Here is a 27,796-nt window from a genome sequence, read left to right as displayed (position 1 = left end):
TTGAGGATTTTTGCATCTATGTTCATCAGTGATATTGGCCTGTAGTATTCTTTCTTTGTGACATCTTTGTCTGGTTTTGGTATCAGGGTGATGGTGGCCTCGTAGAATGAGTTTGGGTGTGTTCCTCCCTCTGCTATATTTTGGGAGAGTTTGAGAAGGATAGGTGTTAGCTCTTCTCTAAATGTTTGATAGAATTCGCCTGTGATGCCATCTGGTCCTGGGCTTTTGTTTGTTGGAAGATTTTAAATCACAGTTTCAATTTCAGTGCTTGTGATTGGTGTGTTCATATTTTCTATTTCTTCCTGGTTCAGTCTCAGAACATTGTGCATTTCTAAGAATTTGTCCATTTCTTCCAGGTTGTCCATTTTATTGGCATATAGTTGCTTGTAGTAATCTCTCATGATCCTTTGTATTTCTCCAGTGTCAGTTGTTACTTCTCCTGTTTCATTTCTAATTCTATTGATTTGAGTCTTCTCCCTTTTTTTTGATGAGTCTGACTAATGGTTTATCAATTTTGTTTATCTTCTCAAAGAACCAGCTTTTAGTTTTATAGATCTTTGCTATCATTTCCTTCATTTCCTTTTCATTTATTTCTGATCTGACCTTTATGATTTCTTTCCTTCTGCTAACTTTGGGTTTTTTTATTCCTCTTTGTCTAATTGCTTTAGGTGTAAGGTTAGGTTGTTTATTTGAGATGTTTCTTGTTTCTTAAGGTAGGATTGTATTGCTATAAACTTCCCTCTTTGAACTGCTTTTGCTGCATCCCATAGGTGTTGGGTCGTCTTATTTTGTCATTTGTTTCTAGGTATTTTTTGATTTCTCTTTGATTTCTTCAGTGATCTTTTGGTTATTAAATAGTGTATTGTTTAGCCTCTATGTGTTTGTACTTTTTACAGATATTTTCCTGTAATTGATATCTAGCTCATAGTGTTGTGGTCAGAAAAGACACTTGATACTGTTTCAATTTTCTTAAATTTACCAAGGCTTGATTTGTGACCCAAGATATGATCTATCCTGGAGAATGTTCCATGAGCACTTGAGAAGAAAGTATATTCTGTTGTTTTTGGATGGAATGTCCTATAAATATCAATTAAGTCCATCCTGTGTATCATTTAAAGCTTGTGTTTCCTTATTTATTTTCATTTTGGATGATCTGTCCAATGGTGAAAGTGGGGTGTTAAAGTCCCCTACTATTATTGTGTTACTGTCGATTTCTCCTTTTATGGCTGTTAGTATTTGCCTTATGTATTGAGGTGCTCCTATGTTGGGTGCATAAAGAGTTACAATTGTTATATCTTCTTCTTGGATTGCTCCCTTGATCATTATGTAGTGTCCTTCTTTGTCTCTTGTAATAGTCTTTGTTTTAAAGTCTATTTTGTCTGATATGAGAATTGTTACTCCAGCATTCTTTTGATTTCCATTTGCATGGAATATCTTTTTCCATCCCCTCACTTTCAGTCTCTATGTGTCCCTAGGTCTGAAGTGGGTCTCTTGTAGACAGCATATATACAGGTCTTGTTTTTGTATCCATTCAGCCAGTCTATGTCTTTTGGTTGGAGGACTTAATCCATTTACATTTAAGGTAATTATCAATATGTATGTTCCTATTACCATTTTCTTAATTGTTTTGGTTTATTATTGTAGGTCTTTTCCTTCTCTCGTGTTTCCTGCCTAGAGAAGTTCCTTTAGCATTTGTTGTAAAGCTGGTTTGGTGGTGCTGAATTCTCTTAGCTTTTGTTGTCTGTAAAGCTTTTAATTTCTCCATCAAATCTGAATGAGATCCTTGCTGGGTAGAGTAATCTTGGTTGTAGGTTTTTCCCTTTCATCACTTTAAATATGTCCTGCCACTCCCTTCTGCCTTGCAGAGTTTCTGCTGAAAGGTCAGCTGTTAACCTTATGGGGATTCCCTTGTATGTAACTTGTTGTTTTTCCTTGCTGCTTTTAATATTTTTCCTTTGTATCTAATTTTTGATAGTTTGATTAATACATGTCTTGGTGTGTTTCTCCTTGGATTTATCCTGTATGGGAGTCTCTGTGCTTCCTGGGCTTAACTATTTCCTTTCCCATATTAGGGAAGTTTTCAACTATAATCTCTTCAAATATTTTCTCACTCTCTTTCTTTTTCTCTTCTTCTTCTGGGACCCCTATAATTCGAATGTCGGTACATTTAATGTTGTCCCAGAGGTCTCTGAGACTGTCCTCAATTTTTTTCATTCTTTTTTCTTTATTCTGCTCTGCAGTAGTTATTTCCACTATTTTATCTTCCAGGTGACTTATCCGTTCTTCTGCCTCTGTTATTCTGCTTGATCCCTTCTAGAGAATGTTTAATTTCATTTATTGTGTTGTCCTTCACTGTTTGTTTGCTCTTTAGTTCTTCTAGGTCCTTGTCCTTGTTTAGTTCTTCTAGGTCCTTCTTGTATTTTCTCCATTCTATTTCCAAGATTCTGGATCATCTTTACTATCATTATTCTGAATTCTTTTTCAGATAGACTGCCTATTTCCTCTCATTTTTTAGGTCTGGTGGGTTTTTGCCTTGCTCCTTCATCTGCTGTGTGTTTCTCTGTCTTCTCATTTTGCTTAACTTACTGTGTTTGGGGTCTCCTTTTCGCAGGCTGCAGGTTCGTGGTTTCCGTTGTTTGTGGTTTCTGTCCCCAGTGGCTAAGGTTGGTTCAGTGGGTTGTGTAGTCTTCCTGGTGGAGAGAACTAGTGCCTGTGTTCTGGTGGATGAGGCTGGATCTTCTTTCCGGTGGGCAGGTCCACGTCTGCTGGTGTGTTTTGGGGTGTCTGTGACCTTATTATGATTTTAGGTAGCCTCTCTGCTAATGGGTGGGGTTGTGTTCCTGTCTTGCTAGTTGCTTGGCATAGGTTGTCCAGCACTGTAGCTTGCTGGTCATTGAGTGGAGCTGGGTCTAGTGTTGAGATGGAGATCTCTGGGAGCGCTTTCACCATTTGATATTATGTGGCACTGGGAGGTCTCATGGGGACGAATGTCCTGAACTTGGCTGTCCCACCTCAGAGGCATAGCCCTGATGCCTGGCTGGAGCACCAAGAGCCTGTCATCCACATGGCAGCTATGAGGGTCTCCAAAGAATCCACAAGTGCACTTGAACACCAATGGGGATAGTGAGACAACTGAATGAGGAGATGCAATGCTGAGCTTGAGACCACCCAGAGGCATAGGCAGAACACTGGGTACCTCTAGGGAGCCATGTGCAGAGGCCTTATACCTAACATGTCAGACTAGAGTTCACAGTGCAGAACTACCACATTGACACCCCAACTCCATGGACCCTGTGCTGAAGAGCTGCTTGGGGCACCTCAATTCAAGATGGCTGCACCGGGCACCTCCCATTAATTGACTTTTGAATGTTGAACCAACCTTACATACCTGAGATAAGTCCCACTGGGACAGGGTGCATAATTCTTGTCATAATTTTTTGGATTCCATTTATTAATTTCTTAATAAAAAAAAGAAAAGATTTTTCTTTCTTTGAGGATTTTTACATTTATGTCCATGAAGGATACTAGTCTGCAGTTTTCTTGTAGTATCTTTGTCTGGTTTGGTTTTAGCATACTGGTAGCCTTATAGAATGAGTTAGAAAGTATTATCTCTGCTTTTATCCTCTGACAGAGATTGTAGAGAATTGATATAACTTCTTTTTTACATGTTTGGTTAGAATTCAACAGTGAACTTATTTGGCTTTGGTTTTTTTTCTTTTGGAAAGTATTAATTATTAATTTATTAAAATACATGTAGGCCTATTCAAATTCTCTAATTCTGGGGTGAGTTTTGGTAGCGTGTGTCTTTCAAGGAACTGGTCCATTTCATTTAGGTTATCAAATTTTGGGGCATGTAGTTGTTCATAGTATTCCTGATTATCTTTTTAATTTCCATGGGATCTGTAATGATGTCCTCTCTTTAATTTCTCATATTAGTAATTTGTGTTCCCTCTCTTTTTTTCTTAGTTAGCCTGCCTAGTGTGTTATTGATTTTATTGAACTTTCCAAAGAATTAGCTTTTGATTTTGTTGATTTTCTCTACTGATTTCCTGTTTTCAAATTTCATTGATTTCTGCTCTAATTCTTATGTATTTATTTATTGCTTACATTGGGTTTAATTTGCTCCTCTTTTTCTAATTTTCTATGGTGGAGACTTAGATTCTTGATTTTAAATCTTCTTTTCTAGCCCAGGTCAGTTAGGCTTTGCTACGGCAGGTTAGGCTCTGATTAAGTAGTTCCCTCTGAGGACAGACCTTGTTAAGAAGGACAAGATGCTCTGGATTATTTCAAAATCGTTCCTTTCCCTCTCTCTGCTGGAAGCCCAAGGAGATTTTCCTTTGATATTTACCATGGGAACCTTGTCAAGCTCCTAGAGATAAATTTTAAAATATTGTATGGGTTCCTCTATGACTCCTGGGACTAATAAGTGATTACACCAAGGTTACAGAATACAAGGTTAGTGTACAAAAGTCAACTGTTTTCCTATATACCAACATTGAACAGGTGGAATTTGAAATTTAAAACACAATATCATTTATATTAGTATCCTCCAAAATGAAATAATTAGGTATAAATCTAACAAACTATGTGCAAGAGCTATGTGAGGAAAACTACAAAATTCTGATGTACAAAATCAAATTAAAAATAATAAAGAGCTATTCCATGTTCATTAATAGGAAGACTCAATATTGTCAAGATGTCAGTTCTTAACTTGATCTACAGTTTCTATGCAATCCCAATCAAAATTCCAACAAGTTATTTTATGGATATGGACAAACCTATGCTAAAGTTTATGTGGAGAGACAAAAGACCCAAGAATAGCCAACATGATATTGAGGAAAAGAACAAAGTTGGGGGACTGATATTGCCTGTCTTAAAGAATTACTATAAAGCTACAATAATCAAGACAGTGTGGTAACACTGAGAAAAGACAAACAGATCAATGGAACAATATAGATAACCCAGAAATAGACTCCCATAAATACAGTCAATTTGATATTTGGCAAAGGACCAAAAGCAATGCAATGGAGGAAAGACAGTCTCTTCAACAAATGATGCTGGAACAATGGTACATCTACTTGCAAAGACATGACTCTAGAAACAGAACTAACACCCTTCACATAAATTAACTCAAAATGGATCTTAGACATAAAGGTAAAATGCAAAACCATGAAACTTCTAGAAAACAACATATGTGAAAAATCTACATGACCATGGGTATGGTGATAGCTTCTTAGATACAAAACCAAAGGCACAGTCCATGAAAGAAATTGATAAGCTGGGCTTCATTAAAGTTAAAAACTTCTGCTATGTCAAAGACCATGTCAAGAGAAGTTGAAGATGAGCCACAAACTGAGAAAATATTTGCAAAATACACTTCTGATCAAGGACTACTATAGAAAATATACAAAGAACTAAAAAACTCATAATATTGAAACAAACAACTCCATTTAAAAATGGGCCAAAGACCTTTAACAGACACCTCTTCAAAAAAGATGTACAGATGGCTATTAAGCATATGAAGAGATGGTCCACATCATACGTCACCATGGAAATGTAAATTACAATAACAGTGAAGTGCCACTACACACCTACTGGAACGGCCAGAACCCAGAACACTGACAACATCAAATGTTGGTATGGATGTAGGGCAAAAGGAACTCTCATCCATTGCTGGTGGGAATGCAAAGTGTTACAGTTACTTAAGAAGACAGTTTAACGATTTGTTACAAAACTAAACATATTTTTACCAAATGATTCAGCAAATCACACCCCTTGGTATTTAGCCAACGGATTTGCAAACTTAGGTCTACACAAAAACCTGAACACAGATATGTATAGCAGCTTTATTCATAATTGCCAAACCTTGGAAGCAACCAAGATGTCCTTTAGTAAGTGAATGGATAAATAAACTGTGGCATATCCAGACAATGGGATATTATTCAGTGCTAACAAGAAATGAGTTATCAAGTCACAAAAAGACATGGAGGAACCTTAAATAAATACTATTAAGTGAAAGAAGCTAATCTGTGAAGGCTACATATGTTGATTCCAGCTATATAACACTCTGGAAAAGGCAAACTACAGAGGCAATAAAAAGGTCATTGGTTACCAGGAGTGGGGGGGCATGGGGGAGAGATGAAGAGGCACAGCACAGATTTTAGGTCAGTGAAAACACTCTGTATGATATTAATGATGGATATATGACATTATATATTTTTCCAAACCCATATAACATAAAAAATCAACCCTAACCAACCCCATAGTCAGGTAAACTATGTACTATGGGTGATATGTCAATGTAGGTTCATCAATTGTAACAACTCTACCATTCTGGTGAGTGATACTGATACTTGGGGAGGCTATGCATGTGTGGGGGTTAAGGAAAATCTCTGTACCATCTTCTCATTTTTGTTGTAAACCAAAACCTCTCTGAAAAATTAAAGTCTTAAAATAAAATTATACATTCTGGGTGTCAAATATGCCAGGTATGCTATTACACAGTAATCTGATTTTACACTTAACTTACTGCTTACACCTCGGTCTCATGTTTTTAAATACCTCTATGAACTGTCTTGCAAATGTAAATCTCTAGCCCCAACTTCGCCCCTGAACACTAATTTCATAATTCCAAATGCCTTCTGCTATATCACTTGAATGTCTTATAGATGACACAAAACTAACAGGTCCAAAATGGTACTCCCAATCTTCCCCTATCAGACTTGATTTTCCCTGTTTGATCCACATAGTAAATGGCAACTGTATTCTGCCAGTTACTCAGGTCACTTTCTGGAGTCATATTTGGCTCTTCCTTTTTCTATTATACACCATATCTAGACTATTAGAAAATCCCATTATCTCTACCTTCAAATACATCCAGAATTGGACCATTAAATTACTGTTAAGACCATGATGACCATGATCATCTTCTGCTTGAATATTTCATTAGATTCATATAACTTGCTTCCTTTCTTACACTCTTACCTTTTTGGCCTAGTCTCTACAAAGCTGCCAGAGTAATATTGTAAAATATTAGATATACATGAATTTTCTTTCTCAAAACATTCTAATGGTTTCCAATTTTCCTTAGAGTAAAAGCCATTGTCCTTAACTTACAATGGCCTATAGGTTCCTGGGATGTCTCGTCCTTATTGCTTTCCTGTCACTTCTTAATTACTCTCCCTGTCACTTACTCTGTTTCTTATCTGTCTATCTTTGCTTATCCTGAACATCAGGTTTGCCTTCTCCTTAGGAATTTTGCCCCTGGTATTTAATATCTTATAAAACGTTTTCTCCAGATATCCAAAGTTTCCTCCCTCTCCCATATTTTTAATTAGATTTCCATGACCAGTCTGTTTAAAACAGTTATATTTCCTTCCAACCTTGTTGCTACCATGGTACCCTATTTTATTATTTTACTGTATTTTATATAGTACTGATTTACTATGTAGTTATATATTTATTTACCTGTTCTATCTCCACAGCAGCCTTGCTAACCTCCAGTGAATGGAAACTTCGGGAATACTTTGGTTGTCTGTTTTTCATTTTTAAAAAATTCCTTTATCTGCAAGGATTTATCTGGTACATTGTAAGTGCTCAATAAATATCACTGAATTGAGACTTCCCTGGCAGTCAGTGGTTAAGACTCCACACTTCACTGAAGGAGGCGTGGGTTCCCTGGTCAGGGAACTAAGATCCCGATGCCGTGCAGTGTGGCCAAAAGTTTAAAAAAAAAAAAAAAAAGTTAAAAAAAAAATCACTGAATTAATTGAAAAAAACTTTGAATTTAGAAACAAATATCAAAATTGTAAATAGATCTCAGTATGTCACACACAAAAAATGACAGGGGTTCTCATTAAGGTAATACCAGCTGCTATAACAGATATACATGAACTGTCAGTAGCTAAACTTTGCTTAAGTAATAGTTTGATAAATATGTTAGAAGTCAGTAATTCTTCTCCAAACGATGATTTAAGGATTCTGACTCCTTCTACAGTGTGAATCAACCATTTTCACATGCAGTTTCCAAGATTATCTGGGGAATTGCACTCATTCTGGGAACATTCTGGGTACATTTTAAAGGGCTAAACCTTGAATTGGTTTACAACACTTTCATTCACATTCCATGGGCTAGCATTCAGTCTGATGGCCACAGTAGAATAGGAAATAGCCAGTTAGAAGAGGAAATGGGTTTGATAAAGAAGTAATGATGGCCAGTTAGAAGAGGAAATGGGTTTGATAAAGAAGTAATATTCTCTGACACAGCAAGTAATTAAAAGGACAAAATAAACATAAGGTATCTGCTTAAATATGAATGTCTAATAATACCCATTATATTTCAACAAATTATGAGGTCATAATTATATAACTGTCTTAGGGGATTTTTTTTTCTAATTATCAGTGTTTAAAATATATAATTTTGGCCATTTTGCTTATTCCATGAAAAATTCAAGGAGAACATGTTCAATAGGAATCTTGCCCAACCAAATATCTGAATTGTTACATTTGGTGTTGCTTTATGTTTACCTGGCAGGTGGATTCTTGAAACTAATGTGGTATTATGTTCTTACAGATGTTCTTGCCAATCTGATCATCTGGTTTTGTAAACTCCGCTTCCAACAAAAATTTCTCAGGCTGAGATTTACTATCAAGTGCACAACTGGCGTTCAGAGAATGTCTAATGGAAACGTATATTAAAGCTAAAGAATGAAGCACAATTAAAAGGTTCACTGGTTCAACCTGAGGGAAAATGATGTTGTTTGAGTTTTCTAAGTATTATAGTGATTATTTAAATTTAAACACTCTATGTCTGCATTCCACAAATTCTGTTCCATAGAGCAGTAGTTATGTGACATGACCAATGCGGAAAAAGTTCTATACCATTAACAAATATTTTTAGAAATATTTTATTCAATAGTTTCACTCTAGGAACATCAAAATAAGGGTTGATACAGTGAAGTCACTGAGATATTCTTAAATTCTGTCTAGTTGTTTGTAAAAGTATGTTTCTCACTTTGTTTTGACCATGAAATTATTTTCTCACCTCAGTATCTATTGTATTAGTTTCCTAGGGTTGCCGTAGCAAAGTACCATAACTGGATATCTTAGAGCAATAGAAATTTATTATCTTACAGTTCTGTAGACTACAAATCTGAAATCAAGGTATTGGCAGGGACATGCTTCCTCTGAAACCTATAGAAAAAAGATATTTTCTAGCCTCTTCCAACTTTTATTAGCCCCAGACATTCTTTAGTTTGTGGCAGCATAATTCTAATCTCTGTCTCCATCTTCACATGTTCAAAATACCCCTTTTGGTCATACTGGATTATGGCCTAGCATAATGCCCTCCTTTCAGCTTGATAACTTTGATAAAGTAATAAAGTTTGGAAACACGGTCACATTCTGAGGTACTGCGGGTTAGGACTTCAGCATATATTTGGGGGGTGGGGTGCATAATCTAACCCATAACATCTATCTACGTATTTTCTAAGGAATGCAATCTGGAATATATTATGCTACATAATTGCATCTCAACCATTGCAATGGGAATGTGTTGTATGAATTTTAAAAAAATTCTGAAGTTATAAAAACATCAGAGCCAAATACAAACAGATCAAGTTAATAATTGTTCCATAACCACAATTTATCTGATCTATCTCCATTTATGTCTACTCAATTACTAATACCATTACTAAAAGTTACTCAAAATTTATTACCTGCTGATACTTGATTAGCAATATCTATGTAAAATATTATAGCAAACCATATCCCTTTGTATACCATATAAGTTTACAATATAAGGTTCACACTCAATTGTTAACACTTGAGAATGTACATACATTTTAATCTTCATCTTGAGTCAAAGCCTCTCATACACTAGAATGTTGATATGTACATTGTGTCACTTATACATTGCCTGGTTGTCCTTTAATACTTTAGTTCATAATATCTTTTCCCATATACCTTTCAATCTATAGCAACATATGCAAATTGAAACCCCACTCACTATTCAATCCTTACAGAAATGTTACTTCTCTCTTCAGCCTTTCTGAAGAGAGGCTTCTAACTAATAAGTAATCATTCCTCCTTCCTGCCCCATCCCCCCCCACCTTTCCCCTACACACATACCTCTTGGCAACCACGGATCTTTTAATTGTCTATTTCTCTATTCTTTCACCAGTACCACATTGTCTTGATTATTGTAATTTTATAGTAAGTCTTGAAGACAGGTAGTATGAGTCCTCCAACTTTGTTCATTTCCTTCAATATTGTGCTGGCTATTCTGAGTCTTTTGCCTCTCCATATAAACTTTAGAGTCAGTTTGTCCATATCCATAAAATAACTTGCTGGGATTTTACTGGGATTTCACTGAATCTATAAATCAAGTTAGGAAGTACTGACATCTTGATAATATTGAGTCTTCCTATCCATGAACATGGACTATCTCTCCATTTATTTAGTTCTTTCTTTATTTCACTCATCAGAGTTTTGTAGTCTCAGGCACAGAATTTTCTTACTACTGTAATTCCTTCAGATAAGTCAGGAACTGGACTTGAAGAATTTTTTGTTCTTTTTCTGAAATCTCAGATATCAGCTCAATACTTCCTCACTATCTTCATGTGTTATCTCTTCCAATCAACCCCTTGTTTGGGCCATGCCATTATCTTTTTCTTATATTTTTCCCGCTACTTCCTATAATTTTTGTCATCTCACTTAGGGTTTGGCTTCATGAACATGATAGGGGAAAAAATCCTGTGCTGAACTGTATCCAAGGTAGAAATTTATAGCGCCAAAATTTAACAGAAACATTAACACATTTTGTTCCAAGATTCCAGAAACCACTCCCAGATTGGTAGGAAGACTGGTTGCAAAATTTCTCTTTGTTTCAGAGTCTTTAAATCAATATTTGCAACAACTGCAAATGGTGAAGGCAAAACAAGAATATTCTCCAGGAATTATAAACTGCATATGTTCTGAAAGTGCATTTTCACTGAACTCTACACACCTTTGTTCAAGTTCACTAAAAGCCCTATTTCTTGTTATTTGAACTTTAAAACTGTCCTCAAAGCTAATAATTAGTTCAATAGGTTTTCCCTCTTCTAACTAACTCACCATCACTTACTCTACCCATGACAAACTGAAAATTTTTCAATGTGATGATATTATTGTTGTAAATTTCATAAAGAAAATCAGAATTAATAATTTTCAATCTATGTTCTGCTTATTTTCATTATATAGCTTTAAGATAATTAGTTAATAATATTTTTCCTGTCCCTTGTACTAGAGTTCTGGCATCTGATTCCTAACCTTTTCACCTTCTCTATCTTAAACAATTCTACTAACCTAATGAGTATCATTAGTTCCACCAGAACTAAAGTTACGCCTTCCCCCTCACCCACTGTTGCCCTATTTTATTCCTTCATTGTGAACAATGTTTTAATTTGGGTTCCCCAGAAGCAGAGCCTGAGAGGAGGATTGGTGTGAAAGAGATTAATTTGAAGTGTTCCCAGGGGTAACTGGTAGGAGAGTGGGGAACTGGGACTGAGAAAGGAGGAAGTCCAAGTAAGGGCACCCTACTAATCTATGTTTATGAATATTACTTTTGGCTCAATGATACAGGAGAAATTTGGAGATGGTATATGTTACAGTTCAGACTTTTCTTTATTAGTATACAAGAAACCTGAAATATTTGTATCTCTTCATCTTTCAGTCATTAGTTAAATGCTAGTTCTGGGGAGACATTAATTCCCAGACATTTTCAACTCTTCCTGCATGCAGGCAAATGAGTATGTGAAGCCCAACAACAAAGAGCGGCAAGTACTGCTCTTGGCAGTGAAAACACACTGGGATTCAGGCAAAGACTTCTTTAAGCTACCTCTCTTAGGATTCCATGCTATAACACTCCATTTACCTGTTTGAACACTCATATTATAACATGGTGTATCTCTCTAGCAAAGTCTGCTTACACAAACCACCACCTGTGGCATGCTGCTATACCTTCTAGATAAAATGCTCTGTCTTTAGATTTGAATTATCTAGTGTAGTGTGTATTAAAAATCCACTGATGGCAGATCTAATCTATTCCCCATACTAAACAATTAGCTTTCAAAGTCCAATCACATGGCCAGACATTTGTGCCCAGAATAGTATGTAACATCAAAATATAATAATAATAATAATGTATTAATTTAATAATAATATAGTACTCTATGTTCATGGAGAGCACTAAATACCTGGCTTTCCTAAGGCGGAAAATATTCTAAAATCTAATCTGATTTCTACTTTAGATATGTTTATTTAAAACAAACTTTAATCCTTACTTTTAGGACAAATTTAAATTATATATATTTACATATAAACATATGTAACCCTACATATATTCTTATATTAATACATATATACATATTCTTATAGTATGTTCCCATTTTATGTTATTATTCTGATATTAACACATGTATACATATATTAATTCAAATAGTCATATATATGTATATATATATGTATTTCACCTATATATATTCTTCAAGTTAATCACTTAATTAACACCGACCTGAAAAGTGGTAACATTGTGGATCTAACTTGGTACAGATGGAAGACATTTTCACATATTGAGGTATGGGGAAGTCGTTCTGACTTATACATGATTTAACTTAAATTTTAGGCTAACCAAAACAGCTTCTTCGTGGCCTATTAAACATTCATTATACATCGGGCTTTAACCATTAAAGAAAACAAAGCATTTATAAATCAGAATGTAGTACTGTGGTTCAGGCATTCAAAATGGAGCTGGGTGGCCATTGTGGATGTGGCTTCAGATACGTTCCTGTATTACTGAGAATTTGAATTTTCTGAACTGTATCAGACTCAAGGACATCACCAGCTGTTCTTAAAACAATATCTACTAATAGCTGCAGGATCCTTACTTCTTGCCAGCTCCAAACCTAACTATTGAAAAACAGTTTATGTAATTTTGTGGTTTTTGCCTTTATAAGCCTCCTTCATTTTGTATTCCAGTGTAACACAATTAAAATGTTTCTTGAATCTGTGTCTCCCAGGCTATAGTCCTCAGTTTGGCTCAGAAAAACTCTTTTCTATTCCTATTACAGATTGATTCATTATTTCCATTGACAGTGCTAACTACAAGACACAAATATATGTTAATGTGAAAATAATGTATTTTTATTTTAAAGTTAATGTGTGATGGTGTGATGTCAAAAAAGAAAATTCTTGCTTTAAAACACCATACTGATTATTGGAGATGTAAAAATAAACTAAATTTTTAAAATAGATAATTTCTTCTGCCTTTTTTTTTTTTTTTGAATGTCTGTAATTATTTTGTGAATAAGTGTTGTGAGGTACACAATTTTTTGAAAAATCTAATATGAGGCATTTTTTCCTTAAAAACTAGATTTCCTATATAAACAGTACTAAATTAAATTTTGTATAAAAGATGTAACCTTGTGATTTATAATAATAAATATATATTTGGTCTTTATCTCTGTTTCTGGCACAGAGATTCTAAAACACTTATAATTTCCTAAGTGATGACAGCAAAACGTGTCTTTTGTTATTTAATGAGGTTACTTTTGGAAAGCACCTAAGGCTGTTGGCTGGTTGGCTGAAGAGTCAACACGTGATTAGAGGATTGGAACTTTTAGTCTTCAGTCCCACCCTTCTGAGCTCTGGGGACAGGAGTAGAGCTGGAGGTTGGATCAATTACCCATAGCCAATGATTTAATCAATCATTATATAATGAAACCTCCATAAAAACCCAAAAGGATGGGGTCTGAGAGCTTCCAGGTTGGTGAACGAGTGGAGATTTAGGGAGAGTGGCACTCAGAGAGAGCATGGAAGCTCCATGTCCTTTCCCCATACCTTGCCCTGTGCATCTCTTCCATCTGGCTATTCTTGAGTTATGTCCTCTTATAATAAACTAGTGATCTAGTTAGTAACATGTTTCTCTGAGTTCTGGGAGCCATTCTAGCAAATTAATAGAACCCGAGGAGAGGATTTATAGGAACCTCTGATTTATAGCTAGTTGGGCAGAAACACAGGTAACAGCTGAAATGGTGGGGGTGGGGGGTCAGTCTTGTAAGACTGAATGCTTAACCTGTGGAATCTGATGCTATCTCCAAGTAAATAGTGTCACAACTGAGTTAAATTATAAGACACCCAGCTGGTGTCAGAGCACTGTTTGTTGTATGTGTGGGGACTCCACCCGTACATGTTGAAATCAGGTTCAGGAATCCAAAAATAAAGGGTAACACAATACTTTTTATACATTTGTAAGACAATTTAATGATAAAACAAACTTGAAAACAAGCAGAAATGGAATGCACACTAATTAAAGAATTGTATTATATTCTGCCTGCTTTCTACCCATCCAGAAAGAAAAAAGAACAAAATTTGCTGTTAACTCTTCAGTTCTAATCATTGTTTTATACACCAGTGTACAGATAGAATATCCTAGAGTATTTCCTCAAATTTTGTAAAACAAAATATTTTAAAACTCTTCAAAAATGAATGGGACTTTAATTTCTTATGAATCAAATAGCTTTACTACTGTACACAGAATTTTTAGGTGCCAGTTGATATGTGAGTCACTCTACATGTATTCTTCAATTTAAAAGACAATTACCTGAAAATGTGGTAACACTGTGGATATATTTTAGTACTAATTGCAATAATTGAACCAACTATCCCTGCCCCCCAAGGCAGACCAAGCATCCATTCATACTCCAATCATTTGTATACAAAGGTGGAATTAGGTAGTTCATTATTTTGATGGCCATACACCTCATTCTGCCCTGCACAGTTCTGATTTTGCTTGTTAATATCATCTTCTTTTAATCTCAACTGTGGTCCCTTCTGAATGCTAAATCATACAGAAATTGTGGATTTCCCAAAAGCTGGTATGTGTACTTCAGGAAATAATTTTAATTTTTAGTATGAAGGATATAGTAGCTAAAAGAAATTGGAAAGAAATCAATAAATAAATATGCCAAAGGAAAGATGCTTCTAGAGAAAAATATGCTGAAGATATAGAAAATAATTGATGGGCCAAAATCAACAAACAGCTAAAAACAAATAGAATTCAGGAAAAAAAAATTGAAAACAATAAAATTTCTGAGATGGGTAGAAAGAAGTAAAAATAGGTATTTAATAGATAATCATGGGGTCACAAGTCATTAAGTTGAAGATTCTCCTACATGATGATTTCACTGTTCTATATGCTGTAGGAGATATCAATTTTATAAAGTAATTAATCTAAAGGTACAGTAAGATACTTAAAAGAAATTAAGTTTTTTATAGCAAACTTGGGTAACAGGAAATGGAGTTAAGACAAATAAAAAGAAGGATATTGAGGATCCATTTAAAATTTAATACCATGTATATTTGTAGTTGCAACAATGTGCACAGTTTTGTGATTTCTTGCAGTCATACTTACCACCTGTGTACATATGGGGAAGCTAAATGTTTAGATTGACTCAGGATTGTAGACACAAAAGGACAGAGGATGGAAGACCTTGAGAAAGCTCACAAGAGAGTAATTAACAAATTATACCATCAATTCATCCTTAGATAAGAAAGACTGTGAAAACAGGAGGGAGAGTACTTATAAACCAGAAGAAAATGGAAGCATAATTAAGAGGTGGTTAGGATGAGAGCAGAGAGTGGTTGAAGTTGAAACAAGGGAGGTGGTAGAAAAGGCAAGACAGGAAATTGCTGTCACAGAAGAGGAATTAAGGCTGTGACATCAAGCAATCCCTATATAAGACAATGTCCAGTTGCGGCCTTTGCACTTCTTCTAATAATTGGCAGTTGAAATGTGTAGCCTTTAATAATCCTTATAATTCTGATATTATTTTAGAATTGTATTCTCTGCAGGGGATAAAGCAGTATTTGAGCGACGAAGTTATGTGAAAAATGTTGTTTGTAGACCTGGGAAAACTTACACTGTTTCCAGGCTGACACTTTCTTGTAGAATTCTTTTCTTAAGCTATAAAAGAAAACACCTGTGTTTGTATTGTTCCCTATGATATGAGGGTTGGCCCAGGTACCGTCCAGCCCAAGAGTTCCTACGTTTTTTGGTTCGGTTGGAGTCTTCTGTGGTTGAAGTGATGATGTCTAATTGGGCAATTATTTTTTTCTGAAAAGGGGCCACACATCTAAACTAAGAACTAAAACCACCCCGAGGACAAGGCCAGGACAGCCTGACTTTCATCATCACATTAAGTCATTTACCATCTGCTCGCTTGCTCGTTTACTCTCTCTCTCTGTCTTGCTCTCTGTCTCTCTCTCCCACACCACTTTTATATCCATACATTACCATCTATCCAAGGTCCTACTCATTTCTAAAGATTTCCCAATTTCTCCTTCCTCTTATTGCATTTTTCTTTGATTTTTTTGTGTTATTTTCCACCATTCATTTTGCTTCTTAACTCTGTATTTTCTATAGAGATATTGTTTCTTTTTCTCAGTGTGCTTTATTATTCCTGGAGATAAAGGACTCCTACTTACTGTGTAGCACCTATCAGAGAAGATTATTAATAAATACTTTTAGAATTGAATTGACTTATCAAGAGGATTCTTCAGTAAGTTGGGGCATGGGAGATGTACAAGGAAGCAAGGCTGCATCTTTAGAGACTACCTTGGTCACCATCCCTTCATCATCTCCTGTGTTATTCTAGCAGTTTTATAAATTATTTATCTGCATTGATGTTCTGTGAAGACAATAGGGAGGAATTCATTATGCTTTCAAGGCAGCACATAGTACTAAATGTGGTTACAATTCACCAATTTTTCCATTATTCTTGGGAGCCCTCAATTGCGCACACTATTAGTATTGTTTCTTTTCAGGCAATAGAAAAATGAGTCTTCATAAATGCTAAGCATATCATTCCATAAATGTGCAAATTGTATATGCTGCTTAATGTAGTGTTGCTGATGTGGCCCAATTGGATTTATGACATGCATATCCTTTACTCACTAACGAGGCCGGAGGAATCCACGAGCATGTGTTTCTAATGCCTTTTACTGCCCTTACTGTATGAATAGGGTCATGGCCTTGATGAGGTTTCTTTCTTCAAAACAAAAACCTGGTTTTCCAACATATAAAGGTTAAAAGGAGACATTTTTACACAAATTTTTACTGAATTTAAAACTTCTGTTTTTTTTATTGGAAAGTTAATAGTAATTTGAAAAAAGAATTGAAATTTGTCAATATGCATTCATGACCAGCTAGTTTATAATTAGTGATAATTCCTATACATCTGAATCTCTTATGCATGTTCACCAAATAACAACTTAATTGTAAAATCCACCAGGAATGCTGTTAATACTAAACAGCCAAGATAACAGTGTTTCAAGAAAGATGTTTTTACTCACATCATAATTATCACCAATTTCACTAAATATATGGTAATATGCATTTCTAATGACATTCTTATTTTCCTAAGAAATTAAGGGCAAGAGAATATAAAGTCATAGTAAATATTTTTAAACATAATTCCTAAAATCTAAATTCTGTATGAAACTTATGCCAACACTAGATTATCCATGCACCTGATACTCCATAAACATGTGCTGCCTTGCTGACTAACCACAAGAACTTGGGATAAATCTTAAGAATGTCTGGAAGCAGCTGGCCATAAAACATAGATTAATTATTGAAATGTCTAAAGGATAAACTCATTTTCCAATAAAATGGAGAGGGTTCATATAAAAAGTAAAATAAGTGATAATTTAAAGTCATTTCTTTGCATTCCAAGAACTATGGAAATTCAATGAAAAAACTGGAGAGGTATTTCAGGTGAAAAAATGAGAATGCTCCTGTGATTTGTAAAAAAGGAACTTCTTTAGAAAACACTCCATTTTACTTGGGAGAAAAGAGACTTGTCTGCTTTTAGTTATAAAATATGCCCTCTGCCATTCCTTTTAAAAGGCATTGAGTGTCCCCGCTTTTCAACCTCATCCACAGGAACTACTAGAAAGTATTACTGTGATGGAAATAACTGTTTTTTTTCCTCAGAAATAAACTCATTGAATGCATGCCTTGTTTATTACTGAGGGGTGAGCTTCTTTATGGATATAAATTTACTTCATGAGTAGGAAAAAGAGACGTTTTTATGCTCACATAATAATATAGCACAACATTCACAGTACCTAGTGAAATGACTTGAATGATAGAGCTATATGCAATTTTGTTAATTCACAGCAAGCTTAGGCCTAAATCATAATTGATAATAACCATGATATGGCACTGCAAATATTTATGGATGTTTCCACATTTGTATCAATTTTAAACAAATGTAAGTATGTAATGAATTATTTCTACTCTGCATTGATTGCTATGGAGAAAATTTAGAAGTTAGATGTTTGATATTAAGGGGAAATTTTGAATGAAACTAAATATCTAAGAGTAAGCTATTCCTTGGGATGTACCAGTTGTCATTTTAACCAAATGTTTGAGTTGATCAACTTGTTTTCAACCAAAAATTGCTCCGGCCTAACAATATTCAGACCACTATGACTAGAGTCTTATAAATAACACTGCTTATCTCAATCGTGGTAGAAATAGTGGGTCTTATACAGTGAGAAGAGAACAGATGAGAAGTCTGCAATTCACCCATAAGCAAGTAACAGGAAGGCTACCTGGTGAGAGTGTGTGAAGTAGTGAAAGTACAAGTGGAAACCAGTAGGCTTGTGATGGATCATGTTTTGCCACTACTACTGATGTGGCCTTAGAAAAATCACACTTTTCTTCTTTGGATTTCAGTTTTCTCATCTTTTATATCTGTGGATCTCTGACCTTTTTTTGACTTTTATATTGTATAGAAATCAAAATGTGGAATTCATTGACTAGAACATATATGTCTATACTTAATTTCATAACTCTAGACTAGGAAATGTTAATACATAGATCAAAATATTGGCCCTAATGATAGACTTTAGGCCAAGGAAAGAATACAGAAACTACTCTTCTGTATTGTACCTTAATTTCACTTTTAACTGCTTTAAACATGTATGACAATTTATGGCTTCTTGGGTAATCTCTCTTCTTCACCTTCTAAATTTTCAGTTGTAGACATGACAAATGTTAAAAGGAGGTATTTTCAAACAGATTTTACTGAAAAAACTTTAATTTTTTAATGTTTAATAGTCAGCCACTCTTACCTATGGTTTACCCACCAGCAAAGATCTAGGAGAAGTCCAGCTACTGAACTGTAGCCATAGTGTTTTCAATAAAGTATATGAGCCAAAAAGCGTAACTGAGATATTATAGGTTGATAAGCAAAAAATAACTCATGGGAAAATAAGTTTTAACTTTTATAGTCCTAAAAGGTCATTGGCAATTTATTTTTGAGTCTCATCCTAGTTAATAGAAGAGCCATGATAGATAAAAATATTTTCAGTTGTAATCTAATTGCCTTGATTCTTTCCCATAACATCTATAACTGTTTTAAGGAATAAAAATTAGCTTAGATAATACTACAGTATATTATTTTATAAAGAATTGACCGTACAAAGATTTCATATGTAATTGAAGATATACTGACACATGTTTAGAGGCAATGACCTATTAAGAAGTATACTTTAGGTCCCATATTTAGTTGTTTTTTCCATCTAAAGATATTTATGTTTTCCAGGTCAGTCATAGGAATGTGGTTGAACCTTATAAACATATCTTAATAACTAATATTTAAGGACCTAATAAATATCAGACCCTGAAAATAAGTCCATAACTAGGATAGCCAGAATCATATGTACATAGAGAAATGAGGGTTATTCTTTCACAGTGGTGATCCTATTCAGTACATTTTTGGTTTCTGAGATAAGTATCTCTTTGTTAAATATCCTCCAACCAGATTTTTTCCCCAAAGACTCACTTTCAATACACACAAAACAATAATGTTTTATACCAGTTAATCAGTCCAAGGGTATTTTCTGATCTATGGTCATTTCTCTGGGAATTTAGAATTGTGACTAAGGAATTTAATTTTCAATATGTGTTTGCCTTTTAAAGAGAGAAGACGTAAGACTGTACTGTCATCATGTGCATTTAGAAACAGAAAAGCCAGTGCACAGAGTCAGAGAAGAATGAAGCAGATGCTGAAAGAGGAGCAGAAATGAAAGATGGCAACAGTTGTCCCTCCTCTGGTTTCATGTATTCTCCCTGCATTCCCATAATAAACTTGAATATCTTTTGCTTAAGCTAGTTTCAATTGGTTTCTCTAACTTATGAACAATTTTTCTTAATAAATGGAGTTTCTAACTAAAATTAATAATGGTGATTTAGAACTTTATGTCATTGGAATAGAGTTACTTAGAGGATCCAAGCACCAAAGGAAACTGTAGTCCAATCTCCTTTATCCCATAGGCCAATCAACTAAGGCAGGTCTTAAAAGAGGTCTAATTGGTTAATCCTATGGAGAACAAAAGCAATAATCAGTTCCACTTATGGTCCCCAAAGAAGAACATTCTTTTGGCCTAGGTATCCTTCCTCAATGGGTATTGTAGGGATGCCTCCTTTTGGACAAAGGTTTGGATACATATGGTCCATAATTTTAATTTCTTTTTTAGAGAGAAAGCAAAAAGAGTTGATTTATTCTCAAAATATCATTCAAATAAGTAAGATATGCACTACAACCTGCCAAACCAGTTACTGAAAGACCATTTACTATTGTGATTTCTCCCCAATCCTTTTTCCTGAAAATTTTCAGTAGTCCATGTCACAAAAGTTATACCAGAAGCAATAGTTTATTCATGCACTTATTTATTCTAAAGCTAAAAATCTATGCTGTTTAATTTGTTCAATGAGACAATAATTGAGTATACTAAATACTCAATATTAATGCCAGTAGTCAGAGTGTTGTGACATTGATTCACTTGTTTATTTTCAATACACTTTCAGTTCATAAACAGACATCGCTTTCTTTCCTTATGTCTAAAAGCAGAGTTTTGAGAAATTCTCAATTGGATAGCCACTAACAAAACAGAAATACAATACAATTAGCTTCTGTACTGTATGGATTAAACAAAGTAGTTAAAAGAAATCTGTTAATCCAACCTAAAGCTGGAAGAAAAAATAAGCAAAGAAAGAAAACAACTCACAGTATGATATTACTAATAATTACATATATGTGTATACGTGTGCATGCAAATGTGTGTATAAAATCACTACAATAAATGTGAATGTAATAAATCATTAATGACATTATAAAAGCTAATTTTATGTTAAGTACTTTACATAAACTAGTCACTATTCTAAAGGCTTTACATATATTAAATTTTTTACTTCTTCAAGCAAACTCATCATATAAGTACTATAATTATTCTTATTTCACAAAAAGGAAGCCACAGTCTAGATAATTTAGTTAAATTTGTCCAAGGTCACAAAACTGAATCCAGAGAACATTTTGTTGATTACCATTCTATTCTGTCTCACAAAAATATAGACAATCATAGGTTAGATAAAAACAATATCCATTGATGGTCACTTAGGTTATTTCTATATCTTGGCTATTGTGAATAATGTTACAATAAACATGGGAGTGTGGTATATTTATACAATGGAATACTATTTGGCCATGAGAAAAAAGGAAATTCTTCCATTTGCAACAACATAGATGGATCTTGAGGACATTATGATATGTGAGATAAATCAGACAGAGAAAGACAAATACTATATGATATCTCTTATATGTGACATCTAAAAAAACCTGACATTGTAAAAGCAGAGAGTAAAATGATGGTTACCAGGAGTTGGGGCATGGGGGTTATGGGAGAGATGTTGTTTAAGGGTACATACTTGCGACCAGTAGATAAATAAGTCCTAGACACTTAATAAACAGTACAGTGATTATAGACAACCAACCTATATTATCAACATTAAACTTTCTAAGAGATTAGGTTTTAATTGTTCTCAAGACAAGAAAAACTGACAATTATATGAAGCAATACAAGTGTTAGCTAATGCCACTATGGTAATCATACCGCAATATAAATGTATCAAATCAGTGTTGTACGTCTTAAACTTACAGTGTTGTATGTCAAATATAACTCAATTAAAACAAACAAGTGGCAAGGTGCTCTTTAAAAGATATGCACAAAACAAAATTACCTATACTATATCAAAATAAGAGATGGAAGAAAATACGGCTAGTAAATACTAATAGAAATCTGCTTCAGCAGATTTAACAGACTCTAGTAGCTTTCAGTACCAAATGGATCAAAACTCAAATTTAATCCTCGGCATGGCTTAAACTCTTCCTCTAACACCATTTTATTCCACATTTCCCATTGCTCACTCTAGCCAGGTAGCCTTTCCATTACTGAAATTTTCCTTTAAGCCTACCTTCCCCAGACCTGGAAGAACCTGTGGTTACTTCCTGGAACACTATTTGCCAGTAACCAACATGACTTAATCTATCACGCACTCTCAGGACTCTATTCCAAAGCATCGCCTCAAAGCGGCTTGCCATCAAACGCTATCTCTTTACCTAACTTTATTTTTCCTTATATCAGATGTCACTACCCAATATTACAGAGTAATCAGTTTTAATATTCATTGTTCACCCCAGTAAAAGGTAAATTGATGTAAGTTAATCCTCCTTTTTCAAAATAATATTTGCACAAATATAGAAATAAAAAGTGTTTATAACAGCAAAAAGAACAATACACACTATGATGCTAGTAAAGTTACTACCAGAGATATTTTTAAATAATGCTAATAATTAAAAGGAGAAATTGGCAAATCCACAATCACAGCAGGAGATTTTCACGCATCTGTCTCAGAGACTGATAAAGAAGTTGAAAGTGAGTAAGGTAATAGAACAGTAGTATAAAAAAAAAAATCACATAAAATGATTTGTTAGATAAAGCCTTACAATTTTAGTGAGGCAATATGAGTTGAACAGAAAAACTTAAAATTTTGATTTTATGTCTGTGTATGAATTTATTGACACGTAGACAGATTGATCCTATTCCTGAAAAACAGATGATGCATATTCTCTTCATGCATGTGTAATAGGTCACAAAGAATTTTCCAACAAAAAATCCTAAAATGAGTCTTTTTATGCAAATTTCATTCTCAGAGTATAATTTAATAAAGTTATTAACTAACAATAAAATAATATCCCAATCTCTGTCTCAATACACTTAGAAGTTAAGAACACATATTTCATATGCCCTGTAATTCACAAATCTGTACCTCACTATTTTTGTGGTAGGTGTCCTGCACTGATGTTTAATCAAATTTCTACTTTTATTTCTGCCACATGTGGTATGTAGCTTCTTGTACAGTGGAATTGCTTTTAACCAACATTGGTTGTTGTTCCATTTAAATGCTTTTCATACTAATTATGGTATTTATGTTCTGGACACAGTCACAATTACAGATTAAAAGCCCAATGTATGAATAAACGACACAATAATAAAAGATCTAATTTTTTTTGGAGGAAAAAGATTGCAGCATATCATCTTGAAGTAATACAGTTCTTGTGAAATCTCTTAAGTGTGTTTATTTTCACATCCCTCAGGAAACTGCAGAATAGAAAGAAGTGCATAAGGAATAAAAATGACACCTATATTTAATAGGAACCTCTCTACTAGTGCTGCCCTCTTACCACAAGAAGATGGATGTGGCACTGAGGTCTAACTTTATTATTTTCTAATCAATATTTTCAGTTAGTAAAGCGGAATTGAGGAATAAAAAAATAACCCTTAGGTCGCAACTATTTCTCATCTGAGAGTCTCTCTTGCCCTGTTAATTGGACCTCAAAATAATATACTCTTTTTTTCCTTCTAACTCTCTTATAAAGGCTTAATACCATGTACTATGATCTTTAGATCAGTAATTTAAAAATAATCTAAGCAACATAATATTGAATTGAATATTATTCTAAAATCAATACCTGATGTAGTTGAATACTGTAAAACAAGTAGTTTTCTTTTGGGGTGGAGCTTAGCAACAATTGTTTTAGCTTTCAGGAGAGAAGAAAACTAACTAGGGGTGATTCGTGATTGTTTAACCAGTTACTGAAGTCTTTGTGGAAGGTGTTTCCCTACTGTTCTTAAGTCAATGAAAGTTTAGGACTCCCACGGAAACACACACACACACACACAGAATTTTCAGACTTTTTCATTCTGTGATGCAATCCAGACCTATCATGGATCCTAGATTAGGGCTCTTGTTAGATGTGGTCTCATGTCAATAACATGTGCCTCTTTGGTCTTAATAATTGCCTCAAAAATAATAAACATTCATTGCTAGTTTTACCACTAATTCCTAACAAGACCATTCAAATGATCATGTCTAACATAAAAAGAGCGCTTGTTTGTGAACTTGGGTGGGAGGGTTTCAAATTGTGGAGAGCAAATTGCATTTCACAATAAGAGAACATAGTGAAAGGAACTACAGAAATGATGGTAATAAAAAAAATTAGATGAATGGGAAAGCTTGAATTTAACAATTGAATGCAGTCACCCTATTGTATCTTTGGTCTACAATGTAAATCAAATGTGTAAAACAAAGGTTTGGCAAAGGTTTACTGACAAAAAATCTTTGATAAAAAAAATCAAAGATATTGAACAGGGAAATCTCAATTTGGGGAAACAATCCCTGGTTTATTGGCAGCTTTTTTTTTCCTTTGGAGATTTAAGAATTAAGAATTTAACCAATTTAGGGTGTGTATGTGTATGTGTGTGTGTGTAGTATTTTCTAGTGTATATAAATGTATTTTTATCCATTTACTTATTTTTAGGAATGCATTATATTGACTATAAAATGACTCTTCAGAACTCAAAGTAATTGTAAAATATATTTACATACAATGAGTAATTTTAGGATATACATCTTCTCTTTTGAAATTAATTGTGTTGAAAAATAATAGGCATGGTTCTAATTTTAAAGTTACTGTGTATTTGGTATACCCTCTATTATCTGAGTTCAATGTTTTAACTGATACAACAAAATTTATTATTACTGTAATAATTACTTCATCACCCTTAATTGAAATTTAAGGATTTACATATTTAGTCTTTGGGTACTGATATCAGGACTTATTTTCTATAGAATTAACTATCACCCAATACTTCCACCTCTCTTTGTTTTTGGTAGTTGGAATATCAATTACTTCTGGACATCCTGATTGCCTCCAGTGAGTGTTTTAATTTTTACTTTTTAGGTTTTAAAAAAATCTCATTAAGAATTACTTCTGATGGATAAAAATTATGATTTTGAAAAAAAAGAGTAAAAATGGAAATTATTAGTGACCTTTCAATTGCTAAAATAATTAAATGCAATAAAAAGTTTATTATTCTATATAATACCCAGATAACACAGGAGGATTTAGTGAAATCCAACCTAACAGCAATAAAGTATGACTGAACAAAGCAAAAGCAAGTCATTATTCTGAAAGTAAAAATGTTTATTCCCTTGATAAAAAAAAGATGGCATTTATAATTTTTCAGTTTCAAACGATAATATCAGATTCAGCATACTAATTAAGGAAAATTAAATCAGCTCTGACCTTAATGGCAGTGAATTAAATGGCAGCAAGTGGCATGCTTTTCTTATCATTATTAACTATAATAATACTATTATGAAAGTAGTGTACACCATGGGACAAAGAGTAGAAAGTAAAAATTCATGAACCTCAATCAGTAAAACCATTGTCAAAGATTTGTAGTGTATTCTTTCCTAAATTTTCTATGCAGACAGAAAGTATGGATAATTGTATTTTATAAATGATTGATATCTTCCTGCTTAATCTGGATATTGTGTAAAAATGTAAAAATATTTTACATATCATTCTGAAATCAGATGTTTTTAATTAACAAAATATTTTTACACCTTCCAAACACTGCATTGTTACTATATAACATATATACTTTTTGCTATTAGAAAAAAAATCACAGAGATTATTCATATTTATTTATCTCTACGCATTTGTTTTTGATTAGAAAAAGTATAAATTCCTAACTTTTGATCAGAAAAAGTGTAAATTCCTAAATAAAGGAATATATGTGTTCAGGTGTTCATTGCTGCCTACCCTCCTAAACTGTGTCATCCATTAGTACTCTCAGTAATAGTATGAGTATGATTTTTCCCCCATCCATTGGGTAATAGGAAGATTCTTAATATTCCAATCTGACAGATACAAATGGTAATATCATTTATGATTTTTTAAATTGATAAATTATTAATGATATTGACCATTTTTATTTGTCAATGTATTTTTAAATTCATTCATGCCTAAGTCTTGGTAAGCCTATTTTAAATATTTGAACTTTATAGTGGAAGTATGAGAGTAGATAATTTAAGCTTTTTGAATATTTTCTGATTCAAAATAATTTAGCAAATGCAAAAATTGTGAGAGAAAAAAAATCACTCTCCATAATTCCAGAAACCAAATATAACCCCCATTAAAATGTGGTATATTTCGCATAAGCCATTTCTTCCCTACACACACCCTGACACTCCCTTTTTGTCCACACATTCCCACACCCACACCCACACATGTACGAGATACAATAGATCATAATGCAGAGACATCCTTACATTATGCTTTTTTAAACTTCTGGTATTATAATTCTTCAAAACTTATTTTTAATAAATACATATTACTTCCTACGGCTGCATGATAGTTTATTTTTTATTGTTGAATATTTAGCTGGTTTCCAATTATTTACTTAGTAAATAACACTGTTGTAAACATATTTGATCATATCAGTAAAAAACACATCGGCCACTGCTTCCAGTTTTGTTTGTTAGTTTGTTTTAGCTGTTAAGATATTAGTCTTATTCTGCAATATTTTGATAAGTTATCTTGCAGGTATCATAGAGTAAGCTTACAGTCCTTTTCAGGTAGGTGTGGGCCTCTCCTGCATAAGTGGGATCTCTAATACAGAAACTGGATATAGGAAGAAAGTCAATCTGTTTTTAGACTGGAGGGAGAACACATTTTTTGCGGAACGAATCTTTTTAATCTCTACTTCAAAAAATACAATCGTACTTGAGGGAAGGGAAGACTTTACTTCCTGGAGGTAAGAGAAAAGCAAATTTCCAAATTACTTTCTACACAGATATTGTACAACTTTAATTTTCTATATGTAGTGTATTAGCCCATCTCTTTTCACCTCTTCAACATTGAATAGTATGCATGTGTTTTACTTAATCTGTCAAATTCAGAGTTGAAAATTTTATAATGGTTACACTTATATAGCTTTAATTGCTTAAGATTACGAACAATATTCCCATGTTTATTAATTATTTATAGTTATTTGATGGATTGCTTGTTCTTTCTCTGCTTTTTCTTTTTTATCTTACATACACTCATTTATACAGAGGTTAACTTTTAAAAATTGATTTAAATGCAGCTTACCAAAAATACTTGCTGTTGTATTGAACTCATTTATACTTTACATGTCTCTATTTTAATTTTTCAATATAAAATGTGTAGCTTTTAAAACGTTTGGTAATATGTTTCTAATTATAATATAATACATATTTATTGATGAAATTTGAAAACAGAGAAATATAATTTAATGTGTAGAATAAGGTATGGATATCACACAGTAATATCTACTCTAAAAATGTGGTAATTTATTGTACAGCTATTTCATGTATAAATGTATATTTATAAAATATACATTTTATTTTACCTTGTATTAAATACATTGTATCTTACACTATATAAAGCTTTATTTCTTGATTTTTTGTTTACAATTACATTATCACTATATACTATACCTCATTTCTCAGTTTTGAAAATGTGATTTCTAAAATTCTATT

General features: G+C 33.6%; 1 pseudogene; it reads right to left on the bottom strand.

The window, feature by feature from the left end:
• Positions 1-10,496: 10,496 nt before the first annotated feature.
• Positions 10,497-22,484, bottom strand: LOC118900627 (annotated as a pseudogene).
• Between the last annotated feature and the right edge of the window lie 5,312 nt (positions 22,485-27,796).

This window comes from Balaenoptera musculus, chromosome 1, assembly GCF_009873245.2.
Source record: "Balaenoptera musculus isolate JJ_BM4_2016_0621 chromosome 1, mBalMus1.pri.v3, whole genome shotgun sequence".
In the NCBI taxonomy this organism is placed as follows: Eukaryota; Metazoa; Chordata; class Mammalia; order Artiodactyla; family Balaenopteridae; genus Balaenoptera; species Balaenoptera musculus.
Note: the sequence above shows the minus strand (reverse complement) of the source record. Positions and strands in the feature narration are given on the sequence as shown.